At 34.8% G+C, this 5526-nt stretch overlaps 1 long non-coding RNA gene across 1 annotated transcript; it reads left to right on the top strand.

The window, feature by feature from the left end:
- Positions 1-2170: 2170 nt before the first annotated feature.
- Positions 2171-3044, top strand: LOC132043318 (uncharacterized). Its single transcript, XR_009411771.1, has 3 exons — positions 2171-2523; positions 2631-2715; positions 2806-3044. It is a non-coding gene; the product is annotated as an uncharacterized LOC132043318 (long non-coding RNA).
- The last annotated feature ends 2482 nt before the right edge of the window (positions 3045-5526 follow it).

The raw sequence follows: 5526 nt of genomic DNA, 5'->3' as shown, positions 1-5526 counted from the left end.
GCCCTATCAAAAGTTGGGGTGTGACAACTTATAATACAAAAGCTCCACTTATAATCATATATTATTAAAAATGGGAAGCTCCCAACTTCAAAGTTGGATTACGCTTTTGCCCCTAATGTAATTTAATTATTAATTAAAATGTAATAAAATATAAAAAATCTAATTTAAAATATACTAAATAGTAATATTATAATTACATTGATGACAATTATTAAATTCCTTACAGTAAAATCCAATCACGTTCATTCAGTCCTTATTTAATACTCTCACTCACGTTCACTCCTTAGTTAAAGACTCTTATTTACAGGTTCTTCAAATAATTCAATAGGGTACCACGTTCCTCATGCTTCTCTCCTCTCACATTATTCTCATTAATTTGTTCTCCTGAAATTGCTCCCCTCTTTCTACTATTTTACACTAATTCAATCATTAAACCCATTTGATTAACCAAAGAAAATGCTCCAAAGCCATTTCATGTGGCATCTGAAACAATAGTGTTCTTTTCTGTACTGCCTTCTCCTTAAATTTTGTATACAGTTTCAGCCATGTCAAACAACTGTGCTTTGAAATATTTATTAAGAGCATTGTATATTACCTAATTTATAGTACTAATTATTTCTATTCATCTTCCCGTGTATTAATTTCTGCTCACAACCTTTTCACATTCTTTGCTGCTCTATATAAATGTCCACCACAAGATGTCTTTGTCCATTATCCTATTTCTCTCCTCCACATAAACTTTCTCTAGGTATGTATGTCACAACTATTAATTTCTTCAATTTTCTGCTTCTTTTGTTTTTGCCGCCAAAGGGGACTGGAGAACTCACGTCACAAAATCTGGGAAACGTTGGCTTTGTGTTTGTGGTACTGATTTTAAACACAAGAGATGTTTATGTAATTTTCAAATATGTGAATTTAGAAATTTGATTCTCGAAATACGAAAGGCCACTTTAATTGGGGTAGAGCAAATAGCACTTCTTTCAGTTCTTATTTTGGTGATGTTTGTATGTTTTTGTTGGAAAGGGATTGCATGTTGTGACTGTCTGTTTTCGCGGATAGAATGTTGTTTGTTGTTGCTTTTGATATGATTCTTAGCTATATTGATGTTTCCTTCATATTTGATTCTACCAATCAGTTCAACAAGTCATTTGAATCGTTTTTTATATAGTTTCTATATATTTGCTGCTTGTGTCACTCTGCTGAATTGAAAAAACTAAATTTCATTTTAACCTAAAGGTTGTGGTTTTCTCTTTGAACTGTTAGGTGAATTATGCTTTTCTAAAAGATTATGCATTCTGTTGAATCATAGAGAATATTTACCTGTTAGAATCGTATTTTTGAAATTAGAAATACGTACTAAATATAGAAGTATGCATTGTAGAAAGTAGAAAAATCTCATTTGATGTAACTGTAGCTGCATGTATTGCTATGAAGGTTTGTTGTATTAGGGGATTCCGCGTTGTGATTGATTCAGATTTCTTCTTACAAATATATGAGATTATTCTGAATCCTTTAACTACTCAGTTGAATTGTACAAGTTCTGATGCACTGTCTCTGGTTGTTCACATTAATTGTTGGCATATTTTGGTTTGGATTTCCTTGCTACTTTTAGCCATTAACTGGTCAATTCTCTTAAAACTTACATTTAAAATCTGTTAGCTCATTTTCTATTTTGATTTAATTAGTGTTTTAATGCTTCAAACAAATTTTTTGCTTACTGCCCACAAAAACTGGTAACACTTCTCCACTTTGTATTTACTTTATAAAACTCACTGTGATATTTAACTATTGTCAGTTGAAGCTGCTCACTTTTAAAATCTAGAACAAAAGAATCGCTCCATAATATATGTTTATCACGTATCATATCTTTGAATCTTATTCTTGTACGACAACTATGTATAGTATTTGGCCGTGCATCGTCTAAATGGTAAAAATTAGATAGGGAAATCCGCTTCTACATTATAAATATATATTTTGTTAGCATCTACCTCCTAGCTACTATAGGAATACAATGGCAAGAGAAGAAGAGTTAAGTCACCAGTGTATACCTATTAGCAAATTGAAGAGATATGCAACAGAATGGGTGATCAAAGTGTTAGTCATTCGATGCGGCTTAACAAAAGAGTACAAAACTGAAAACGGCAAGGGTATTCGTTGGTAGCTCATTTTTGTTGACGAAGAGGTAACATTATTGTAATCGTGTGTTAGTTGATATGTAGCCTCCTTTAGTGACTGTATGCTTATACGTCTTGCCACAGGGAACAAAAATACAAACTACTCTTTTCAACAAAGACGTACACAGTTGGAATGAATGTTTTATCCTAAATCAAAGATACTACATTATAAATGGACAAGTAAACGTTGCTAAATCCAAGTTCTTATCTGTGCATAAGGGCCTTGAAGTCATGTTTAATAACAACGCAGAGATGATCGAGTGCCACAGTCAGTTTATGACTCAACAGTTCTCGAATGGTTTTATTTCCATCGAAGAAGCCGAAAAGATCACTACTGGCACTTTCTTTGGTAAATTCCTGCATATGTTTATTGTGTATTGTTCACGTAAAATTATTCAATGTTTGATTATGTAGATTTGATGTAGATGCGGTTTGTATTTTGTAGATTTGATGTAGATGCGGTTTGTATTTTAGTTAAAGTAAAAGCACTAAATAGAGATGGACGAACCAAAAGGCGAGAAGTCATAGTTACAAACGAAAGGTAAGTTAAAAGTTACTTTCCATCTGTCCAATGAACTTTATTACATGAATGTGCAATGACTTTTTAAGAAACTCGATTTTATATATATAGGTATGATCGTAAAATAATGACTTTGTGGGGAGACTTAGTTGAAATTGACGGAGAATTGTTATAGAACATTGAAAATACCAAACCTGTGCTTTCTTTTTGTGATGTTAAATGCTCTATTTACAAAGGTATAATTAAACCTGCATTACATATTTGTATCAATATTTTAGGAACTCTGAATTTATCACTAAATTTATCAAACGTATAAAAACAGGGGATTTCGTCCTTTCCAGGACTCCTATCAGCAGTTTCCTAATCAACCCAAAGATTTGAAAAGGCTGACGATCTCCAGAAGTGGTAAACAATTGATCTCGCTTTGCACTTACTGATAACCTCCTCACATGGTAGTTATGTGAGGTAATTTAAAAATTTATTACCAATTACAGGCATGACAAAGATTAAGATAAAGAATATTGACATAAGTTTAATGCCAAGTCGATTAATGCACAGCTTACAAAAGTGAAAATTTCTGACATTTTGGACGGTTCATGTTACACCTCGAAAAATTCCCGTTAACGTACAGTGGATAGGCTGACGAAGGATAAGATGTAGATGATGTTTGGGCAAGTAAGAATTAGTCTTTAATGGTCCTAATTAAGATTTCAAAGACATTTGAAGTAGAGATGAAAGTTGGTAAGGAAAGTGAGGTATATGTCATGTGTCGGCAAGATTTCAGTATCGAATTGATGATGACTTAATGAAGTTTTGGAGAAGAGTTGTAATGCCCCTTGTATTGTTAATGAAGTGTTAAATAAGTGTTAAGAAGGTTCCAGAAGGATTTAAGAACAAACAAATAAGGGAATTGAGTTTATGGGAACTTTGGTAAAACTTGGAAAATATTTCGGACAAAATTTTGGTCCACATTGGTGGGGGTATATCTCCAAGAATATGAGGAGTTTTTGTGTGTTTATTTTTTTCAAATTGAATTTCATCGAGTCTAGTTTCCAACGCAACAAACCGCTCATCAATGTGAGGTCTGAGTAAACGTTATGGCCATTCTATGACAAGCCCATCGTCGAGCAGAGAAATCCACGACCATTTGACGTCCGTAGACTTTTGACGGTCCGTAGGAAATCCTACGGTCCGTAAAATGGACCCAGCCCAGCGTCCCAAATGGTCATGGACTCCATTTTTGACTGGGACAGTCTCTCGGACAATTTTGACGGTCCGTAGGAATTTATACGGCCCGTCAAAATAGGCGTAGAATTACCCGACGGGATCGCATTTCAAGTTATTAAAAGGAGACCCACATTCATTTAATTCATTTCATTTTTCATTCCACACAAAGTCAAGAACTCTCTAGAATATTCTCCACTCTTCACACAAGAAATCAAAGGAAATCAAAGATCAATACCAAGAAATCAAGTGAATCGGGTGTAAGAAATTCATCAAAGTTCATCCAAGTCAAGAAATCCCAAGAAAAATGAACTAGGGTTTTTGTGTAGGAGAGTATTACCACTCAAGGTTTATTCACACCATCTAAGGTAAGTTTCATGACCATGCTATTTGAAGTATTTATACGTTGAAACACATGGGTCATGTGGAAGAGTAATATCTCTACTTTGAAAAAAAGAGGCTAAAAAATATCCTCTGAACTTATTTTGGGTCAAAAATACCTCCCGCCTTAAGGTTTTCAAATATGCCCTTTTTGTCTTGACGAAATTATCCTCCAAAATAACCCGAAATTATTTTTTAAACCCGCTCCATCATTTGAACCCGACCCAACTAAATCATAACCCATAAGATCCCGTTATTCCATCAATTCCCTCAAACTTCAAACCTACGTATTGGGGAATAAGGGGATCTTATGGGTTATTATTTAGGTCGGGTCGTTTAAATGATGAAGCGGGTTTAAAAAAGGATTTCGGGTTATTTTGGGGGATAATTTCCGTCAAGACAGGGGTATATTTGAAAACTTTGAGGACGGGAGGGGTATTTTTGACCCAAAATAAGTTCGGAGGATATTTTTAGCCCTTTTTCCAAAGTAGAGGGGTATTTTTGACCCTTTTCCCTAATTTAACGAGTACAAATCCTAAAATGAAGCGATGACGAACCATTTAAAATTTGTGATAAAATAACGAGAGTAATGTTGATAGTAGAATAATGAAAATGAAAGTAATGCTATTAATAGCAGTAAAATAAATTTTTAAAAAAATAGTAGCGAAAAATAAAATATTTAGATTTAATTAATTTAAAAGCCCAAGGGAATAAATTGGAATAAAGGAGGGACGAAATTGGGTGTCAACAGATGCCCCTCTTCGACCGGAGACGATGTAAGAGTTTTCGGGCGAAGAAGTTGACGTAGTAGCCAATTTTGTTCTGATCCCTAAAATATGAACTTGGAAGAACTTGAGAAAATACGGTTTAGGGCATTTGGAAAATATTACGGGATAGAAAGAGCATGGTCCGACCCAATCTCGAGTTGCCTACAAGTCTCTAAGCCTTGCGAGAATCAAGTTGTACGCCAGCTCAAAGAAGCGGGTCGACATCGACGCTACGCTTGCCCCGTTGTGAAGATTGTGACAGAGTTGATTGAGTAAAGTTTTAACTGGATATGAAAGAGAAATTAACTCACGTAGCACGTGTTTCGTGGACGTGTACGGAAGCCGGGGAGTTCCGAGAGTAGATCCGTGACTCCGTTGTGAGTTTGATATTCCTCCAAAAAAATTTTTCCCCCAAAAAGCGTAAGAAGTTCCACGTTGGCCGGGGTTTTCCGTAAGGGTT

Source organism: Lycium ferocissimum, unplaced genomic scaffold, assembly GCF_029784015.1.
Source record: "Lycium ferocissimum isolate CSIRO_LF1 unplaced genomic scaffold, AGI_CSIRO_Lferr_CH_V1 ctg23085, whole genome shotgun sequence".
NCBI lineage: Eukaryota > Viridiplantae > Streptophyta > Magnoliopsida > Solanales > Solanaceae > Lycium > Lycium ferocissimum.
This window is presented reverse-complemented; position numbering and strand designations above follow the sequence as displayed.